The sequence below is a fragment of the Crinia signifera genome, chromosome 3 (assembly GCF_055691185.1).
Source record: "Crinia signifera chromosome 3, ASM5569118v1, whole genome shotgun sequence".
NCBI classification, from domain to species: domain Eukaryota; kingdom Metazoa; phylum Chordata; class Amphibia; order Anura; family Myobatrachidae; genus Crinia; species Crinia signifera.
This window is the reverse complement of record NC_139219.1, coordinates 165,056,226-165,080,070: the sequence shown is the minus strand read 5'-3', so window position 1 is coordinate 165,080,070 and position 23,845 is coordinate 165,056,226. Positions and strand designations below refer to the sequence as shown.

The 23,845-nt window shown below is 41.7% G+C and overlaps 1 non-coding gene across 1 annotated transcript; it reads left to right on the top strand.

Annotated features, from left to right (window-relative positions):
* Nucleotides 1-1,975: 1,975 nt before the first annotated feature.
* On the top strand, nt 1,976-2,082 carry LOC146065968 (U6 spliceosomal RNA). The gene has a single exon (XR_014472771.1). It is a non-coding gene; the product is annotated as a U6 spliceosomal RNA (small nuclear RNA).
* Nucleotides 2,083-23,845: the final 21,763 nt, after the last annotated feature.

Below are 23,845 nucleotides of genomic sequence, written 5' to 3'. Positions count from 1 at the left end.
CAACGACTTTAAAGCAGAGCAAAGAGTAATTATACCATTTTAAAATAATTGAAGTGTGAAGTTTGCTTTAAAATTTTTGTATAACTAATAATTTGCTATAATTTTGCATAGGCTTGAAGCAATACTTTCTTTAAAAATAAATGTCATTTAATAAGATAATACTTAATAGTGTTTTGAAAGTCTAGTTCTATAGAATCATGTATCTACTTGCTTAGTGCATTGCTGTTATTACACCACACCATGTGGTCCAGCCTATCAAAACATAAGACAATGAGGTGCACAATATTACTTACAGCATATACAGTAAATATAATCTGTAGGAAGAGTTTTACCATTAATCCTAAAAAACTTTCATAAGTAATTTGCTGGTATCACGGTCAGAGAATGCTTAAAGCATGTTAAACTATAAACATAAAATATGTGAAATTCTCCCTCAGTGTAACTTTATAGTGTCCCATGAATTTGTATATTTTGAAAGAAAATAGTTCTTCACAGAGTACAGTTGGCAGAAATCCACACTGTAACAATGGATTACATTGTAACCCATTTGTTTAAAAAAGAAACAATAAATATATATTATCTGTATTTTTTTTTACAGAACACAGGAACCAATGTTTTACTTTCCAATCAGAGAAGATTAAAGTTTCCAAGAGAATAGTCATTTGACCTTCAGGAACACTAAGCATTCTGCCAACATTTCAGCCTACAAGCATTGCATGGTGTAAGTGCAAGAAAACAAAGATATTCTGAAGGTTGAATTTTTTTATTATTATTATTTTTATAGTGGTTACATTGGCAAGTTTTAAAACTTGCATTCTTTGATTACATCCTACAGTTACTCCTACAAGGCCTGATACAGAGATGACACAGTGGCAATGTTGCATGCAGCCAATGCAATGCAACAGACATTGGCCCTTATTCTGGTTCATTCACAAAGACAAACTCCTTCTCAAAATGGACAAAACCATGCGCACTGCAGGGGGACAGATGTAACTTGTGCAGAAAGAACATGGAGGTTGTGCAGACTGTGCAGACAGCGGCGGAGGCAGGGAGGAGGTGAATGGATGCCTGTGTGCAACATCCATTCACCTCGCGGATGGAGGCTGGGGTGAATGGGGCTGGGGGCAGCCCAGCAATTTACCTTGGTGTAACAATTATGTAATCTTCAAGCGCTGTCCTCGTCTACACTGCGGATAGGCACCGCAGTGTAAATGGTGCAAATCCCAGATCCAACCTGGCTTGGATCTGTGTTCCAAATGCCGGGTCGGACATTTTTAGTTTTTCCATAATCTCCATATAATGTAGCCTTCAAATCCGAACAAAATCATGCAACTTATTTGCAAGCTTGGTATTGTTCAACAAAGGCTGAACTTGGACGTGTATCAATGCAAATACATGACAATCACATGGAAGCATTTCAGTAAGACAAGGTGCACTATGCTTGCACAAGCTTTACAGTGAGCAAATAGTCAGTATAGTATATCACACTTGCCTACCTGACCCTCTCCTTCAGGGAGAAAATGCTCTGTCCCTGGACTTCCCTGGTAATATGTAATTGCCATCACCTGTGGTGAGCAAGTTAATTGATAAGAAAGGTGTTTCATACATTACCAGGGAAGTCCAGGAACAGAGCATTTTCTCCCTGAAGGAGAGGGGTAGGTAGGCAAGTATATAGTATATGCTAATAGAAAACAAATAATAATAAAATGTAATAAAAAATTGTAACTAAAATGACTTCAATGCCTGTTTGTGCTTAAATAGAGAAGAAAGAAAAATACATATTACAAGGGACAGGTGCCAACAGTTTTATTTTAATTTCTGCAAAAATAAAGTTTGACTTCTAATAAAAAGGTGGTCAGGATCAATGTGCAAATCCCAAAATATAGCTTTTCATGCTTGCTTCCAGCTCAATTCAGCAGAACAGTTCATTTGCAAAGCTCTGTATGGTTAATGTAAAACAGGCCTGATCCCTATTGTGCTAAGTCCTGCTGTACATACACCAAAATTGGAGCAGTACAGAAAAGATTAGCATGGCGCCTGGGCAAGGATGATACGGAAATTTGTGAAGCTTTCCTTTTTTTTTCCATTATTGTTGCAGACTAGAAATTCCACTGGGCATAAAAGCCTGGTCTCCTCTCAATCTGCACTTGGCAATTTTACACACTGTTTATTCATTACCACAAATTCAACAACATTATATAGATTGTTAGGGCATTTATTTTACTCTGGCTATTGCATTTAGTGATAGCTTGCCAGTGTTATTTTATCATTTCCAAACAAGTTGTACATGTTAAAGATATGACTATAACTTCCGCAATCACAATTTAAAATGCCTTACTGAACCCCCATAAACAAAACACAAAGCCTACTGAAGCATTGGACTCTGCTCATAAGAGGGATGGCCTCGCATAGGATTTCATTTTATAAAAAAAAAAATTCAAATATATTTTTATTTATATATAGTGGCTGATTAACCAATAGGATGATTAGGCTGCAGCCTAGGGCACCGGGACTGAGGAGGGGGGAGGGGCAACACCCTTTCTGATGTACTGTGAGGGGTAAAATCCTTAAGGTGACTGCCAGTTGGCTGTGCCAATGTTACTTACTGATGGAAGAGTTACTTTATGTACATTGTGCTACAGTCAGGATTATGATCGCGAGTGGCGGCAGCCCCCCCCCCAGGTAGTTAGCGGCGGGTGCCCGCTGCCCCCCCCCCTGTGCTGGACAGCAGCAATCCACTGCCCCCCCCCCCCTGCAGCACAGTAATCCATGGGAGGTGCGCGCTGCCCCCCCCCCCGCTCCAACCCATGGACCGGGGCTTGCACCGGCCCTGGCTACAGTGCCATCTGGGCAGCCTAAAGTCTCTGGAAGAGGGTACCCAGCTCCAGAAGACATTTGAGGGATGTGGCCATTGTTATTGCATCATGATGGCCACGCTCCTCAATGTTTAAGGTTGGAATTACAGGCATTGCACAGCTGGGGGAGGGGGTCACGATGATGCGGTTAGCTTCATCTGGTCCCCGTGGACTCCGATCCATGGTGAACCTGAAACCTTCAACCCTATTTATGTACTTGTATTTCCAAAGACTGAAAATGCCCTATTGCTGCAGAATAGTCACCGGCCTGGAGCACAGTAGGAATAGTTGTTTACTCATGTCTACAGAGTATATATTAGCTTTGGTCAAAGGATCTCTCAGATCAAATAGGGAAAATAGTATGCAGCTAATTGGGGGACAGGCCATCTAATTTAAAGTGGGGGCCAGGTAATGCCCTGACAGTCGGGATTCCTACTGTCGGTAAACTGACACCAGGAGCCCGGCTGTAATGCACAACAGTCAGGATGCCGACTTACAGGAGATATTCTCCCTTGTGGGGGTCCACAACCCCCATAGAGAGAGATTAGAACCTGTGGCGAGTGCAGTGAACAAGGGTCTTGTCTGCGCTAGCCCCCCTGTCTGAGTAACAGCAGTCGGGATTGCGATGTCAGTATAATGGTTGCTGGAATCCCGACTGACGGAGCCGTATACCACACCCATTAAAAGCATGCAGTTAAGTCAAAAGACACATTCTGATCACACATTTTTACCATTTATTATCTTTCTCTGTCTAGAACAACTCTTCGGAGAAGCAGCTGCCCGTGATGAAAGCTTATCGTATCCCTCTATCAGATGCAGACAGGGGCGGATCCAGGATAAAATGACAGGGGGGGCACCATGATAAAAAAGGGTTTGGGTGGGGGAGGGGCGGTGTTAGTGGTGCCAGTGTACATGCTAAGAGAGCGGCAGGAGAGGGTGAGAATGGAATTAAAAATAGGCCCTGGCATTTAAAGTACGCAGGCCCACCATGGCGACAAAAGTGAAGGATGTAGTTGTGCGCGCCAAAGGCGCACTCCGGAAAAGGGTGTGTGGCCACTCAACAGGGTGCGTGTCAACACCATATACAACTTCTACACATTATGCAACAAAATACTAGACCCCATTATACTTGCCCCTTACACATGATGCCAAATGGAATGAGCCAAAATTCAAATAATGCCACACGGATTGAGCCAAAATTTACATAATAACACACACAGAATTGAGCCAAAATTCACATAATGCCAAATGGATTGTGTCAAAATTCACATAATGCCACACGGATTGAGCCAAATGCATAAAATGCCATACGGATTGAGCCAAAACTCACATAATGCCACATGGATTGAGCCAAAATTCACATAATGCCACACGGATTGGGAAAAAATTCACATAATGCCACACGGATTGAGCCAAAATTCCCATAATGCCACATGGATTGAGCCAAAATTCACATAATGCCACACGGATTGAGACAAAATTCACATAATGCTACATGGATTGAGCCAGAATTCACATATTGCCACACAGATTAAGCCAAAATTCACAATACGCTTCATAAACAGGGACATTGTCCACCAAAGGCGCCCATTAAACATTTACACCATAATGTCCATTACACGTTAAGTTACACGCCATTATGTCCATTATGTGTTATGTCAAACACCATAATGCCTATTAAAAATTATGCTACATAAGTGCTGCTTCTCTACATGCTCATTTCCAAGGGTTCTATGCTCATTGCCAGAGGTTCCATGCTCGTTGCCATGTGGGATTACATGCTCATTGCCAAGGGGGAATACATGCTCGTGGTAAATGGGGGACAGCCGCCGCCAGGCAGAAGTGATAGCCACTGACAGTGGCAGAGCCTGGCTGTATTCAGAGCACTGCAGGTCCCGGCTATTTGAAAAAATACCCCTTTCACACCAGAAAATGCATTCCCAGGTTGGCCCCTTTTACACCAGCCTAGTCCCTGCATTTTCTGGTGTGAGGGGTAGAGAAAACCACCCCTCCCCCCTTTAACCAGTTATCTCATTTAACCGGCTATATCTTCGGAACCAACTGACCCATTTACATGAGACAAGTATTATATTGAAGAACTGGCTTTGAATGATTTTGGTCCAGTGAAACTGGAACGTTTGGTTCCAGAGTAATCTGCCCTCAAAGAACATGAACAGCCATGAAATTACATTTCAAAAATAAAAAAATCGGTTTACGCGCAATATCTCTGGAACTGATTGACCGATTTGGACCAGCCTGGTATCATATTGAAGGCCCAGCGATTTGGAATTGAAATCAACCACAAGCTTCTGTGATGCCAGGGCGGGAACTGGCAGCCGTCGGAACCGGGTGGGGGTCGGAATTGACGGGTCCCATATTATCCTATGGGGAAAAAACGTTACAGGTTTGCCAGGCGATATCTCCGGTTCCCGGGGGGCTAGAGACGTGGGGCTGGGCTCATTGGAAAGCCCTGGTCCTCAGCTACAAAATAAATGACAGGAGGGGCACGTGCCCAGGTTCCCCCCCCCCTGAATCCGCCACTGGATGCAGAAAAGTGCATAGGGCTGGCAAGTGTCCAAGTGTTAGATCACATAATTACCTGCTGCCTGCATGAACAATGCAGCAAGTAGTTGGGAACGGTAATTTAATATAGCTTGACACGTCACTGACTGTGATGACTTTCCAAACATATAACTTTATTTAAAAAATATATAAGGTGACAAACAAAACAATATTATTATACAATATTATCAGGAGAATGTCTTCTGAAAAATAGAGCAATATCCATGACATATTAGCATATGTGTGTGAATCCTGCTGGGAAATTAGGTGCTTGAGTTGATGCACAATGAGAGAGGAGAGTCACAGGGGAGGGATCTGAAAATGATTCCTCTGCTGCAGTTTATCAGGCTCACATTGCCAGCAAAACCTGGTGTTACGTAAGGAGATCAAGATTCGAAAACAATATTTTTTTGAAGCTTGATGCAATGCATATAAAAATGCTTTCTCATTGAAGCCTAGGGAGTGGTGATTTTATTTAGATAAAAAAATATGGAAAGGAAAACAACAGATAAGTATAAAAACTCCCACAGTTCCTCCATACAGTGATACTGATAGACGACATGTATAAAGCACAGTTTCTTTTTTATTTTCTAAAAAGATGATAAATATGTCTCCTATTGATAACAAATTATGTATATTATTATTTTTATCTTCAAGTTTATTATCCAGCACATATCATTTATGCTGCTTTCCCACTGCAGACCCGTTTTAAGTACTGGTATTTTTAAACGGTATTTAAAACGGTATTAGCATTCCCACTGCAGCAGATTACCATTTTAAATACCGTTTAAGTACATTCCCATTGCAGGTAAAACGTTTTTAATCCCCTTGTGTCCCCTTGTACCTGTCCTGCCCCCCCTCCCCCCTTACCTGCCAGCTGGTACCCCCTCCCCCCCTGCCCTGGTACCTTGCTCCCCCCGTACCCCCCTCCCCCCCTGCCCTGGTACCTTGCTTCGGGGCAGTGCAGTAGGCAGCGAGTTGGCAGGTCCCCCACTGATGCAGACAGCAGGGGCACTGGGGACACTGGGGATCCAGGCACGTCCATGCTCAGGAGGAGGAAGGTCCCTGCCATGAATGGGAAATAGCGGAGCCGCTCATTTAATACACGCATATTTAATTAGCGGCTCATTAGAAATGCGCATATTTAATGAGCGGCTCTGCTATTTCCCATTTGCGGCAGGGACCCTCTTCCTCTGCTTCCTCCTCCCACACTACTTCCCCCTCCTCCAGGACAGTACCGTTTAGGAGCCATTTCCACTGCCTCAAAAACAGTATTTTACCGTGTAGGACTCTGCTTTTGAAACGGGTTGAAATACCGGTTAACTTTAACAGGTATTTCGGGATGCAGTTGATTTGCCGGCGGTCGGGATCCCGGCGGTCGGAATCCCGACCGCCGAAATCCCGAAACTTTCTCCCTCCGTGGGTGTCCACGACACCCATAGAGGGAGAATAAAATAGCGTGCCGAGCGCAGCGAGGCACCGGGCCCGCTGCGTGGCGAGCGCAGCGAGCCCGCAAGGGGGGGCGATCCATGTCCCCCCCCTTGTCGGGATTTCGGCGGTCGGGATTCCAGTGTCGGGATTCCGACCGCCGGGATCCCGACCGCCGGGAAATCGTATCGGATCCGGTATTTCAACTCTGGCGCTTTCCCACTGCAGCCTTAAATGGTAAATTGCGCTGAAAAATTGGCAATTTACCGTTTTAGACCTGCAGTGGGAAAGCAGCATCAGTTACAAATTGTTTTGTTCATATGTTTGTAAATCCAGTCATAAGGACACAGAGACATGTGAGTTCACTGCTGTGCTGTTTTATTCCATCCAACTCCAGACACACTGCCTCAGGAACACCCACTTCCCAGCATTCCCCTGGCATACCTCCCAACATGACACAATGCTCTGTTTCCTCTTAATTCATGATTGCCATCACCTGTGGTGAAACACACTACTTTCTTATCAATTAACCAGTTTAAAACAGGTGATGGCAATCATATATTAAGAGGGATGTCCAGAAACAGAGCATTCTGTCCCTCCTGGAATGGGTAATGTTGGGAGGTATGCCCTGGTCCTAGGGACCATCACCGAAGATTCAGACTTAAAAATATTAGTAAGGGAGTGTCTACAAATATTAAGCATTCTAATACACTAACATCACACAAATGGCAGTATTTATAGAATAAAATGCTAACAACTCCTCACCTATATGACGGGCCAGATTACTGCAGATTTTATGCTAAAAATTGTCATAAAAGAAAGAGAAAACAATTTTTGCAGAGACACTGACCTGTTTTAAACTTTCTAGATATGGAGAGAGGGAGCTGTGAAGACAGAGAATGGAAGTAGGAACAGATAGGGACTGGTGGTGTGATGAAGAGTTTGTGGACTAAAAACTGTCACAGTTCAAAGTGAAAGTACATTGCAGAAGCCGTCATTCTGACAAGCTTTTAACCAGTTCTAATGATAAAAGAGCTCACTTTCTTGTGTTGTGGGATTGTGGCTGTCACTATTTCTCTCTTGCTTCCCTGCTTGTACAAACTACAGACACAGAGGCATACTACAAATTGTCCAGGTACTGGCTTACCTCCCTCCACTCTTGGATATAGATGGACTACTAGCAAATTCGGTACTTATGTAATATCTGGGCTCCCGTTTTTCTTATGAGACCGCGTCCGCTCGCCACGCTTCGGGCACGGTGGCTCGCTGCGCTCGCCACACTATATAAAATCAACTCCATGCGTAGTTGGATAGTAGGGGTATGAAAAAATGGGGTGCATTTAACATGGGAGTCCAGATAATACATAAGTACCGCAAATTCCATCTCAATCCACCAGGTGTCTACCAGAATGTGCACTTATCTTTACACACTTCAACTCACATGCAGGGAATTTAGCATCATCCTGCCCTTGCTGTGCAGTCAGTACATGATTCAGAGGTGTACGCAAATCTGTTTAAGGTGGTTCTACAAAAATATGCTAATGTCATAGCTGCTAGGATTTGTACAGAGATGCCCACTGGTGGGATCTCTATCCGCAGCTTGCTTACAAATGCACACCATCAGATGCATGCAGGTAGGCCGCAAAAGCCGCTTGACCTGCATGCACAGTCACTGGCGAGACACACCCCCTTAAAATAGATGCAATTGTAGCTGCTTATATGCTAATGTGTATTTTAGGTTTAGTACCCTTTAAAATGATATGTGTTACTTTTAAATGACAGTTTCCATTAAATTTCACTGAATAGGTACAGCACAGTAACAGCTAACTTTGATATATATCATTTTTGAAGCTTCAGTCACCTAACCACAAGACTGAGGAAAATATATATATATGTATATATATATATAAAATATATACACTAAACATCGGCACTCACCTTTCCTAGTTGTGGGGTGCCCTATGGCTTGTGACCACATTGTTTAAACAGACATTGTAGGGGCTCTGCACACACTAAATTAACTGATAATAAATAGTGGAGATTTGGTTCATGAATTGATCAATGCATTTAAGCCTGCAGCCCCCGTCAAGGGACCCCACCTTTCTGCAGGTCCTAGCACTATCGCTCAATATGGCTACAATACACATAGCTATCACATCAATGTTTGAATCCAGGCATGCTATCTGGTCTAAAGCTCACAGCAGACTGTGCTTTTATAGGTGAGCAGTTACCAACACACCTGTCACTAATCATCTAGGGAAATGGTTAACATAAGCTATGCATTATGGGTTAAAACAGGGTGCATCAGCATAAAAATACATACTCATCACACTTTTACCTCTAGTTATAGATATTGACTATTATATGAAATTTTAAAACATAAAACATAAATTAATTTGGATATTACATTCCAGAGCTTGTAGATATGTATTATGCTAATACCCAAATATATAGCAGCTTTGTCATTCCGAATCTGTCATCAATCAGCCAGGGCTTTGATTGTAGCTGACAGACAAATCATAATATATATCTATAATCAGCTTCAATCAGTCCTCTGGCAGATCCAAGACAGTTATGCCTGGAGAATTCTTTGGGTGTAGCTCTGTGAGAGGGGATGAGCAGTTTCATTGCTCAGCTGGGACCATTAATCCAACCAATTAAAGTTCATGCTAACTTTGCTTGGCATCTCTATTTAACTTGCAGTACATGGAACAACGAGGTGAGTGATTATAAAGAAGTTCTTCTAGAACTATATAAGTGCAGTCGGGATGCATACCTTCCAACATGACCGTCTCCAGGAGGTACACAATTCTCTGTTCCTGGACTTCTCTAATTTATGATTACCATCACCTGTGTTGAAAGTGAAACCCTTTTTTTTTTTATCAATTAACCTGTTTGAAACAAAGGATTGAGTCCCGGAACAAGCATTCTGTCCCTCCTGGAGAGGGTCATGTTTGGAGGTATGGGGATGCAGTCAATTTACCAACAGTCAAAATACTGACGATCAATATACTGACAACCATTGGCAGACAGTCAAAATTCCATCACGTGCAAAATGCTGACATTCATTATGCCGACATGGTCAAAATGTCGACATTTAACCATTTAAAATTTCGCCATCAGTTTTTCTTGATTTTTTTTTCTTTGAAACTGACATATTGTTACTTCACAATCCAAGTGGGCATAAAGTAAAATGATAATAGTGTCCCTTGTGCAGCATGGCACCATGCCCGAAGCATGGCAGGCTAAGCAAAACCTTGCTAAGGGACACAGTACACTTATATACAGTGGCGGTTCTTACCTACGGGTTGCCGGGCTGCAGCCCCCCCAGGTAAAATCCACCACTGTGTGAAGCCAGATGCATGTGCATATGTGCATATGCTTTTATGAACTGCTTCCAAAGCAGCCCATGCAGTACTGAAGAAGCTACTGCACATGCGCTGGTCCCGCAAGGGGTGTTGGGACCAGCAGGGAAGGGGAGGGGGGCAACATTGCAGCAGCCCCTCTCCTCTACAGAGGTAAGAGCCGCCACTGCTAATATACTGTCGACCTATTTGACATGTCGACATTTAAATGTCGCCATTTGAACGTGTTGGGATTATGACCATATTGGCATATTCAACATGTCAGTATTTTGACGTATGTATTTTCAATGTTGGAAATCATACTGAACCCGTGTAGTCTTTGAGTATGACAGCTAGTCTAACATGGGCATGATTCAGACACGCTCACTAAGCAGCATTTTTTCTCTGCTTAGTGAGTGGGTAAATGTTCCCGCTGCTGCATGTAAGCACCGGCATGCAAATGGATGGGTCCATTCACATGTGGGCATACAAGCAAAAATGTTTTTGCTGGTCAGGACCATCGAAATACTTTTTTGCCCGTTCTCAAATAAAAGTCAGTGTAGGCTTTAATTTGCCTCAGATATGGCCAAAAATTGGGTGGGCGTCGACTTCATTTGAACAGGGCGGGGCGGCACTGGGCTGGTGGCTGCAGCCACCAGCCTTGTGCAGAAACACACCTGCGGTCACATGGGGATGCCCAGAAAAACTTTTTTTTCTGGGCACACCCACTGTTTTTGTTGGCACACCCAGGTAATGCTTGGTATCTCCATGCGAATGCCCTCTGCATGCCTGCCTTGTGAGTGTGAAACTCACCAGAGGTGTTCGGGTCTGCTCATGCGTATTTTCAATGATGTAGACCAGCAACATCAGTCCCCGGTCCGAATTGGTAAAGATACGAGTGAACCTAAATTACCCCCACAGTTTGCACATAAGAATCTACCTTCTCTCTTCTGACTATATTTATTGTATCACAGCATACATAAAGACTGTGTTTGTACATTCTCCGAGCATATCATGTGAAGAAGTCCAGACCGAAAAGTCACTAGAGACTAATTTAACTCTGTGCACTTTGAGCATCATGTCATTTATCAGCTTATGGACCTTTCTTCATGAGTCCTAGAGGAAAAAACATTTGTCAGTAGATATTTCAGTTGGCAGAAGTCCTCCATTCCTGGGTGAAGGTCTGTAGCTTTTTATCATCCTGTAGCCTGAAAGCAGATATCCTCCGAGAGGAATTCCTGGAATCAGCACAGCTAATTCTTCACCCTCTTACACATTTTTCCTGTCCCCAGCTAACTGTACATTTGGAATTGTTGTGGTTTTATAGAAATTATACAAATGTGGTTCATTTCCAAGAAAGCAGATTCAAAAAAAGAACAGCTGTAAGCAATAATGTTGAGGAAAGATATAGGTAATGTTTTTTAAATGATTGAAACTTTCTGTGACAGAAACTTCCTATCAGTATTGGTGCAAGGAATAGCAGGATATTATACAGTTTATCCTGGATTCCTCCATTTTAATTCTTCATTTATTTAGGTGTGTTAAACTGATCAGCACCTAACGTAATATTTATCTCAGTTATGTAAGTTCTTTCTAAATATTCATGCACAAATATCAAGATGTAGAAAACAAAATGCACATGTAATACTATGGGTGACATTTAGTAGGATGCAAATCCGTTTTTTTTTGTTTTTTTGTGATTTTTAGTCAAAAAACATCAGAATTTGCAAGTTTTTCGGAAATCGACAACTTAATGGGATGTAAATTGCGCTAAAAATCGCACTTTTTGATACAAATTCAACATTCTCAACTGCCAATTTTTCAATTCGTATCCAGATGTTTTCCCATTAAAAAGTATACAAATCGTAAATTTAATGGGATGCGATTTCCTGAAAACGTTACCAAAAATTGCCACACAAACAGACCAGGTTGCGAATTTGACAGAACCATGCACAGACCAGTGTTCTGTCCCAAAACCAGCTGGGGCTAGCTCCAAAAATACGGGGAACAAAAAGCATAAGGGTCCCCCCATATTTCTGAAACCAGCCCGGACTCTTGGACTGGTCCTCAAAAATATGGGGAAAAAAAAACTGGGGGTCCCCCGTATTTGGGAACCAGCATCGGGCTCCAACAGCCAGTAGTGTCATGCCACAACCGGGGGACACTTTTTACGTAAGGTCCCCCATCCATACCATGCGCACCGTGACTGGTCAGCCCTGGACAGGGATCCTGGGAGAGTGGGGACCCCCCCAATAAAGTGGGCCCCACACAGGTTTCACCCATCTGGGGCTGTCCCCGGTGTCCCTGGGGACGCTGATACGAAAATATTTTTTTTTTCTTTTTACAGGTGAACTACAAGTCACAGCAGGCCTCCCCTGCATGCTGAGACATGGCAAAGCACAAGTCACAGCATGCAGGAAGAACCAGGAAGTCAGACGCAATACCAAGGAAACAGATGAGGATAATCATCAGATGGACTGGATCAGAACCCAGGTGATTACACTGGGTGCTCTACCAGAACAGACACTGTAGTACAGGATGTGAGGCGAATACTTGGGCATTGGATAGTGCTCAGAGACTTCCTTTTTTAAGGGGGAGTTTTAAATTTGATAGGAAGGTTGGTGCACCTGGCCCTGAAAATGTAAAACAGAATGGTGCGCAGAACCCTAAGGGCTGTTTCACACAGTACGGTTCCTGCCGCACGGTGAAATCCCGTACGGCCAGGGAGCCGTGCCGCACTCAGCAGTTGTGAATGGACACTATTGTGTCCATTCACACGGGACGGCCACGGCCCGGCCGCACGGCTGCAGCCGGATCCCCCCACTGGAAGGGACGGCTGCCGGGCTGTGGCCATCCCTGCCATTATAAAATTCTGAGTGCGGCGCGGCTCCCTGACCGTACGGGATTTCACCGTGCGGCAGGAACCGTACTGTGTGAAACAGCCCTGAAGGCGCAACAGCCCTTCTCTACCCTGCTGCTGCTGCTGCTTAGTCTAATAGTGGGGATAGACTTGTTGATGAGTGGGCGTAGGCCAGATACTGTTGCACTTGAGCTCTGGCACTGCTGAAAAGAATCTGCTCATCTGCTTCCACCACCAACCTGCGTGGTGCAGGCTACCCTTTGGTACGCCTTTGGTATCACCCCTTTGTTGGTGACACTAGGGTGCAGCCTGTACCCCTTTGTGAAACCACTGCCATTTACCTCACCGCATATCCCCAGCTAACAGGTAAATATTCAATTCTGCAGAACCCCTTAGTTTTGAAATGTGACACTAATTGTGATTGATGAGACTACGCATGTCATTTATACAGAGTTGAATAAGAAAAAACATTAAAACTCTTCTGTGGAAACAAGCCATAGCATACAGTACAGCTGTAGATTTTTATTAAACAACATGCTGACATGTACTTATCAGATCAGCCCTTCCAACTCCCCCTCTTGGCTCTTACCTTGTTCTGTCTTCTTTCCATGGGATCCTTTTAAGTGTAATGGTTTTTATTTCTTTCTTAATTTGTTTTTGACTAAAGCAGTAAAACATTGCTCCCCTGGTAGTGAGGTACATTGCAATGGCATGGTGCCTAGGGTAAGGAGAGTAGGTGAAATTGAAGAATCTCTGTATTTAATTTCTGATGGGATAACATTTCATATCTCTCAACCAAGGACAAGCTTCAAGTAACTGGAAAGCTGTCTCTTGCTTAATATTCTGCAGGAGATGTTATTTCCATCTGCATTTCCTGGTGTTTTCATTTTAATATCTATACCAGGTATTATTAATCAACCAATATTGGAAGTGAAGGGATTTTTAAGGAAGAAAGATAGAGCAAAACAGAGGGAAGGCAAGAAAGATATTTTCATTTTGATGCCAGAGTTTATTAGTACGCTGTTTTGTTCTAGTCCTGGAGTTTCCTGTATTTCAGTAATGAAATCCAGGCACATACTTCTGCTTTCTGTCTAAAGACATATGCATGCTTAATGCATGCAGAGCTATCAGGAAACTAAACATTAAACAGCTTTTCATATAATCAAGACTATTTTTATTTGACAAAAAATATTGTTATGCCATATGCAGTGTTTCCTGAGGTGACTGGTGAAAGCACAAGAGAAAATGTTGAAAATTAAGGTTTGAAGCAGTCAAATTAGCCATGTGATGCATGTGCTTATCATTACCACATTCTATCACACTGAAATGTAGTATATGCAAAGGACATCGGTAATTCAAATCCTGTTACATAGTTCACATAATTAGTAAGGAAGTGGAATGTTTACACAGCTTTGAGCTTTTTAAGAAAAAATAATAATTTGAATAGCGTTTATTATAATACAGTATATATATCGTGTATGACTGCATATGTTCATGAGACGTGACAAAGTTTTTGGACGAATGTGCTTTTCCGGTCCTCTGAAATCCCCTCTTTCATTTAGGATATTATAGAAGTGTACAGAGACTTTCCTTTAGCATAACAGTTACATCCATCCTTTGCAATCTATTATACTATATCTAAACTGACTACAGATTAACAGACAAATACCCTCCTATCCATCCTCCATTAGCGGGACAGATGTGGCTTTACTACAGGCAGACGTTTTGGGAAGGATCAGGATGAGGGACACTTATGGGTAATTTATGCACATAGTACTCTTTGCTGTGATTTGGGCAATTTTAAAGTTACCGAATATTGGCCCTTATTCTGATCGGTGCGGCCGGAGCCGATTATGCGGCCAGGACCGTGCGTGCGAAAACCCCGCCTTCCATACGGATCGCCAACTCCGTCCATATGCGGTAAGAAGCTGGCCGAACGGACCGCACGTGTATTTTTCACCGAATACGCCTCCTCCATCTAAGGGAACCTCCCCCATCATTCGATGGTCGCAGACCATCGAATGCAGAACCGAGTGCTCCACCAGCACCCGCAACCTCAGACCACACGGACATTTCTCCGTGCAAAAGCAGGGATCAGGGCGGGCAGCTGACATCCGGCGATGTCATATGTCCGCCCCCTACACGTGCGTCACGGCCACATTACCATACGTACGCCCAGCATTTTCATGGGAACTCCCATGAAACGCGGGGCGTATGCATATGGTAATGAGCCCAAATAGCCCTTCACGCCCCTCTCCACCCCCTGTTCGGAGTGTTCACATATCATGCGGGATTTGGCCGTACGCCCCGCTCGCACATGCGCAGAGACGCCTCTGCACATGCGCAGACACAAAACATCGGCGGCCCGAACGCACGCGGATATATCCGCACCGATCAGAATAAGGGCCATTGTGAAGTAAACCAAGCATAAAATAAGATGTCTCCACCATTTGATAGTTTCAGGGGCGTAACTATAGCACCGCAGCCCCCGCGGTCGCGGGGGGGCGCTGTGCATGTGGGGGCGCCGGGTGGCTGCTGTGCTATAGTAATGCCCCCGCCCCCCATCCCCCGCAGGCTTACCTGTCTGCGCGTCCCGGCTCTCCTCCTGGCTTCAATCAATTCTATGGAGACGGACCACGATAAAATGGCCGCCCCATATAGCAGACAGTTCTCTGAAACTGTCTGCGGCGATGGGGGGGGGGGGAGGCCGGCGGGGAGGGGGGGGCCCCAAACCAAGCTACGCCACTGGATAGTTTGCATGTTCTTTCAGAAGGAATGTATGATATAGCCAATGCACAACAAGATTCAGCACAATTACATGCCAATTATCTAATATTAGCTGCTATAACTATACTAAAACTACATACAGTACTGTATAATAAGATTTCAAGAATATTCCACATATAGATCCAGGTCATGAGTCCTGGATTTAAAAATGCTCTTCCAAAAAATTGCTGGTGATTTCTACATATACACGGTTTTTGCATATATGTGGAGTTGGCACCAGTCCTAAGTGGAAAGAAAGAAAGATAGAGTAGAGCTGGCTTGGTCACTGGGAGGAGACATAAGTGGGAGGGCAAGAAGGAACAAGTCAGACCACAGTTTCCCCAACTCCACCATTCCAGTTCAAGTTCTAATGACATCCCTGCTTTTTTTCCAGATGGCTAAATAAAATTAAGGTACTAATTAAGCCATCTGTGTTCATTCATGGATATCCTTAAAACCTGGACTGCATTAGATAGACAGAATTACACTCACAGTACGATACAAAAAAAGCTTTAAATGAGTTTATAATGGTAAATATTTTGCAGAATAGGCATTATTATTTATTTTTCCCTATAGGAAGTGCTAAACATCTTGGAACCCATGTTCATATATATATATATATATATATATATATATATATATATATATATATATATAAACCATGAATCCTTTTGCAGAAAGTGTAGTGTTCCAAATCCTGTGTTTACAATCCAATTTTTAAGGATATCCATGAGGCCAGATGTTTAACACAAAATCACTGAGTTGCTACTTAGGTAACCGGTGCTCAAGCATGAAAACCTTAAAACCTGGACTGCAGTGGCGGGGCTTAAAAAAATGTGCATGCTTAAAACAGACTATAAATTTAATAATTTATTATCTTTGCATGAGAATTCTACAATTCATAGTGGAAGATATTTCTTTGTAGCGTTTGTAAAAGTCTCAACTACAGTATTAATGAAATATGAAACTAGTTCAAATGCATTCTAATGGAAGTAAACTGTACACTTCATCATGATTCCCTTTAAGCTGTAATACTTTTCTTCATGTCTGTATTTGATCATTGCTTGTAATATGACATTGTTTTATACTGCAAATGATATATTATTGTGGAATTTGCAAATACCTTTAACCAAATGTACCCAATACTATCTGGTTCTATAATGTACTTTTATTAAGAGTTTTATTCAATACTTCTACAAAACCCATTAAAAGAACCATTGGATGTTCCCAAAAGAAGAGATCAAAGGACACAGGATTATTTATTTTCCTCCTGTTATTCCTGTATGCAGTTCACACAAACCCTTTCTTCTCTTTATCTACAGTATGTTATCAACTTCTCTTTTCTGTAGTTTTAATCCATAATACAAAGGACTTCTTGTAGACAAAACGAATTCCCAAGCAAAAGAAATATATATTGTAAAAAATATCAGTGCAATGCCTTAGCCATCAGTCCATACATTCATATGCAGTGTATGTACAGTATGTATACATTTATGTATATATGTGTATGTGTATATATATTGTATATATATATATATGTATATATATATAGCAGGCAGGGACAGCGGCAGCACTCACTCGGGCTTGCTTAGACACACGACTCTGGACACTGGAAAAGTGCAGCCAACGTTTCAAATTTTAATCCATTTTCAAGGCAGAGAACATATATATATATATATATATATATATATTTATATTACGCTAGCAATTAATATGCAGCTCCTTCAATATGTCCCTCCTGTTAGTGAAGGACAGAAGAGTAAAATATAACAATAGTATTATTGGAGTGCGCAAGGCCCATATATATGGTACCACCCATATACAGTATATGGTACCACAATGTAGTATATAGCAAGCTTCTCATCCATCTGCCTGTGGATGAGAAGGCTGCTATATACTACATTGTGGTTTGACTGGGATTATTGTCTCACCGTAGTAGATAATTTTTTCATCATGTGCAACTAAACATATATAACAATTCTCACCATATTAGCCTAAATCTGATATTTTTCTAGACTATTTGAATTTAAATGTACCATAAAGCGCATTTTCTGATTCTGGGGTGGATCATAATTATGCAATACTAGGATTTGTTATGCCCCAGACGAAGTCGTTCTGAGGAAACACGTTGGGTATCTTTCCAAATAAAAGTCTATTCTTTACAACAGATTGTGCATCTTATTGTCAATACGTGCTAAGGTTGGACATATGAAGAGTGAGTTACATATTTTAAATCAAACTATATTAATCATTGTTAGTGTTGGGTGGTACCATATATATGGGCCTTCCACACTACAATAATTCTCCAATATATATATATATATATATATATATATATATATATATATATATATATATATATATATACAGGTTGAGTATCCCGTATCCAAAATGCTCGGGACCAGGAGAATTTTGGATAACGGATTATTCCGTATTTCGGAATATTTTAATATTTCAATGATGTATTTTGAAGTATCTTGCATTTATGCTGTATAAACACATAATATACACACAAATATATTTTATTACCACATAAAATGCACACAAATATATTTTAATTGTTCAAAAAACAAGGTTTCAAAACGTGAAACAAAATGTGTGTACTATCTCAGCACTGAATTTGAATGCCAAGCAATCATTGTCTTGCACATATATAGTGCCAGTTACATATCATGTCCCGAGTGAAGCTGTTACATATGTCCCCAGTGAGTTTTTAGCAAAAAAAAATTTTTTTTTCACTTTCTGGAATGTCCGTATTTCGGAATAATTCGGATAACGGATATTCGGATACGGGATACTCGACCTGTATATATATATATATATATATATATATATATATATATATATATATATATATATATATATATATATATATATATATATATATATATATACAGGTTGAGTATCCCGTATCCGAGTATCCGTTATCCGAATTATTCCGAAAACCATACATTCCAGAAAGTAAAAAAAAAATATTTTTTTTGCTAAAAACTTACTGGGGACATTTGTAACAGCACTACTGGTGACATGATATGTAACTGGCACTATATATGTGCAAGAAAATGATTGCTTGGCATTCAAATTCAATATCTGAGATAGTACACAAATTTTGTTTCATGTTTTGAAACCTTGTTTTTTGAACAAATAAAATATATTTGTGTGTATTTTATATGGTAATAAAATATATTTGTGTGTATTTTATGTGTTTATACAGCATACATGCAAGATACTTCAAAATACATAATTGAAATATTAAAATATTCCGAAATACGGAATAATCCGTTATCCAAAATTCTCCTGGTCCCGAGCATTTTGGATACGGGATACTCAACCTGTATATATACTGTTGTTCTAAGACGTGGATTGTACTTTGAGAAATGGGCGCTGACCCTGAAAATGCATGTATTCAGAGATATCCACTTATAACTAAAATCATCTTTTATACTGTATTGGAGTGGCTTTCATTTGGAGGACTAGTATATATATATATATATATATATACACTGCTCAAAAAGTAAGTGGTACACTTAAACTACAGAATGTAACTCCAGGTCAATCACACTTCTGTGAAATCAAACTGTCCACTTAGGAAGCAACACTGATTGACAATCAATTTTGCATGCTGTTGTGCAGATGGAATAGACAACAGGTGGCAATTATAGGCAATTAGCAAGACCCCCCTTCCCCAATAAAGGAGTTGTTCTGCAGGGGGTGACCACAGACCACTTCTCAGCTCCTATGCTTTCTGGCTGATGTTTTGGTCACTTTTGAAAGCTGGTGGTGCTTTCACTCTAGTGGTAGCATGAGACAGAGTCTACAACCCACACAAGTGGCTCAGGTAGTGCAGCTCATCCAGGATAGCACATCAATGTGAGCTGTGGCAAGAAGGTTTGCTTTGTCCAGAGCATGGAGGCACTACCATGGAAACAGGCCAGTACATCAGGAGATGTGGAGGAGGCCATAGGAGGGGAACAACCCAGCAGCAGGAGCGCTACCTCCACCTTTGTGCAAGGAGGAACAGGAGGAGCACTGCCAGAGCCCTGCAAAATGACCTCCAGCAGGCCACAAATGTGCATGTGTCTACTCAAACGGTCAGAAATAGACTTAATAAGGGTGGTATGAGGGTCCAACCTCCACAGGTGGGGGTTATGCTTACAGCCCAACACTGTGCAGGATGTTTGGCATTTGCCAGAAAACACCAAGATTGGCAAATTTGCCACTGGCGCCCTGTGCTCTTCACAGATGAAAGCAGGTTCACACCGAGCACATGACAGATGTGACAGAGTCTGGAGATGCCAAGGAGAACGTTCTGCTGCCTGCAACATCATCCAGCATTACCGATTTGGCAGTGGGTTAGTATTGGTGTGGGGTGGCATTTCTTTGGGGGCCGCACAGCCCTCCTTGTGTTCGCCAGAGGTAGCCTGACTGCCACTAGGTACCAAGGTGAGATCCTCAGACCCTTTGTGAGACCATATGCTGGTGCGGTTGGCACCATATGCTGGTGCGGTTGGTCCTAATGCAAGACAATGCTAGACCTCGTGTGAGTGGAGTGTGTTAGCAGTTCCTGCAAGACAAAGGCATTGATGCTATGGACTGGCCCGCCGGTTCCTCAGACATGAATCCAACTGAGTACATCAGGGACATCATGTCTCGCTCCATCCACTAATGCCACTTTGCCCCACAGACTGTCCAGGAGTTGGTGGATGCTTTAGTCCAGGTCTGGGAGGAGATCCCTCAGGAGACCATCTGCCACCTCATCAGGAGCATGCCCAGGCATTGTAAGGAGGTCATACAGGCATGTGGTGGCCACACACACTACTGAGCCTCATTTTAACTTGTTCTAAGGACATTACATCAAAGTTGGATCAGCCTGTAGTGTGCTTTCCACTTCAATTTTGAGGGTGACTCCAAATCCAGACCTCCATTTGTTAATAAATTTGATTTCTATTGATAATTTTTGTGTGATTTTGTTGTCAGCACATTCAACTATGTAAAGAACATTCATTCAGATCTAGGATGTGTTATGTTAGTGTTCCCTTTATTTTTTGAGCAGTGTATATATGGAAATGGTAGTAAAAGAGTGCGCTTAGACTTATACCACCACCTATCAAGATAACACCTCATACATATGGAGGAATTTAAAAATTATAAAAAACAATATTTTATACAACAACATAAGATAAAGGCCGGGATGCTCTAAACCAGAAATGCAGTAAAAATCACGTTATCTGGGTTTTTACCGCATTTATGGACTCTGTAACCCCCTCCGCAGTGTCAGCACTGCGGAGGGAATCGCCAGCAAAACCTGGAGATTCCCTGCAGAAGCCTTTGGGCTTCTTACTGCAGCGCTGTGTGAGGGATTCGTCCCACATGTGCAGATGGACTCCCGGGTCTCAGACCCAGAAGTCTGTCCACATCACAAGGGACAGCTCTTATCGCAATAGCTGTCCCTTGCGTTACTATCCGCATATGTTAGAGCATATCAGGTTATTAATAATGTGGTGCCCGGTGATACAGGGCAGCAGATGCTAGAACATCCCGCCCATAGTCTCTTCAATGGAGTTTTATCCTTAGAAACCCGACGCATTTCGTCTTGATGACTTCAGGGGAAGACTCAGAGCAAATAACTCAACAAGGATAGACAATTGACTCAATGATTCCTTTTTAAACAGGATCTTCACTGATGATAAAAAAATATCCAGGCATCAATCCCCAGGTATAAAATGATGGACAAAGACTACAGTCAGTTTCAAACTGTTTTTTTTTTTTGCTGACCGAAGTAAGGTGTGGATACGCCGAAAAGGCCCGTCAGGGTGATTCAGTCCCACGGTCTTGTTATGCCACATCAACTGGTATTTATACTTGTATTAAGTCTGCCTATATGATTGCTGCCCGTGGAAGAGGTAATATGGCCTTTATCCATACTTACATGGAATAAACCATTGAATTTTTTTTGCATTTACTTGAGGTGCCGGTCCTATCATTGTTGCTCTGCTGGGTACTCTGGTATATGACTATATTATTGCATTTTGACCTGGCACTCAATGATTGAAGGATTGGTGTGCGTTTCTCTCTACAAGCATTATATATATATATATATATATATATATATATATATATATATATATATATATATATATATTTATAAACGGACAACCGGACCGGCACTCTCCTCGATACATCAAATGAGGTGCTGTGTGCCTTTGCTAAATTTCATGTACAGCTGGGTTTCCCTTCCAAATGTCAAGGAAACAGAACGTCAGTACTGCAAAAATTATCTTTATTAGAGCCTCAACGGCTCATATGGGGGCATCAGCCCCTTTATCAAGAGGCAAAAAGACAGGAGGCAAAAGAGTACAGTGTTCTCCTCTGTGTCCAATGTGAAAGTCTTTCACATTGGACACAGAGGAGAACACTGCTGGTGATACCAGGGATTATTCTGTTCCTTTGAAAAATTGAATCCTATCTTCAAGGACAATTAATTATCCATTCTTTGAGAAAGAAATCGGAATTTTAGTTCTGGATATTTCTATATGGAAGCACATTGATTGTAGCAATGTCTGATCTATATCAGAAATCAAATTACTAATTGATATTTTCTAAACCTGCTCTGGAAGAAGACGGATTAATTAACAGACCTTATATTTAAGTAAGAACACATCTAGTGAAAATTCATTAATTCTACGCTACAAATAGTGATACTAACAATCATTCACTGTGGAAAGAAGAATTCATTTCTATATGGATTCAATTAAGATATATGTTAAGCTCCCCTGATGAAGTCTCTTAGTGAGATGAAACGCGTCGGGCTTTTGTGTACATCCGCTATCTAGAAGAAATTCCTCTAACAAAAAATTACTACGTGTGAAAAAATTATGTTTTAAAAGTGTTTTTTAATAAATGTTTTATATTTAAGAATTGTGCTTTTGGATGTTTTCGAGTTAGGAAAGACAGAAATAGAAACTGGGCGCTATATAGCACTATTGTGGTGGTATTGGTTTGTCATAGCCTCACTAGTAGGAGGCTAAGTGCTATAAGCGACCTCTTGTATTACTTGAAAATAGCGCAAATCTAGGGATTTTGTGTGTTGTGTTTTATATATATATATATATATATATATATATATATATAGCAGGATGTGTGGGCGGCGGCACTCGAATAAGTAGACACAGCAGGCAGGTTTCCCAACGTTTCAAGACCACTAGGTCCCTTTATCAAGGTGCATATGAAGACAAACGGTTACAAAAAAGCACTTACCTAAATACCTGGCGTCTGTGCGTGGCATGCGGCGTCCAGCCCGGAGTCGCCCCCCAATGACGTCATCAACGCAGCTGAGTCGCAGCGGGACACGCAGAGATCACCTAGGCAACAATACAAAACCACGTGAGTATATTAACATTAAAGAAAAATGACAAAACGGCCTGGTGACCAAGGCAACCAAAGCCAATATATAGTAGTTCAATTAAAAGCCTAAACGAACCAAGAAAGATTTAGAAGACAGACAAAGACAAACAGCAATAAAGACATAAATAGCAGCAGTGGTCGACATGTGAAAAGACGGCACATCATTAATATCACAATTGCATACAAGACAATAATAATCAAAAATAAATTTCATAGGTTATAGCAAGATTAAATGGGTGTAACCACATTAATAATCAGTGCCAGCATCAAAAAAACACTCAAAAAAATGAAGGGCGCTTTTTTGGGGCACAAAGTATGCATATGCATCAGGAGCAGAGGATTGCTTAAAATATTATAAGAAGTGTGTCAAACCCATGTTCTCATTGAGGCCGCGGGGGGCCAATGTGTTTACCATGCTGTTTCATCTTTTGAAGCTCTTATCAGACAATAAGACAATCTGATCACCTACAGTATGTTGAGGGCAACCTGAGCTCCTACAATGCCCCCCCATATTTCTGAAAGAATAAAAGGAAAAATAAAGAATACAATTGTATATGGTATGCGGCTCCTGGGTCGACAACATCTATGTAGACAGTCCATAGGTTCAGTGGCGTAGCTATAGCACC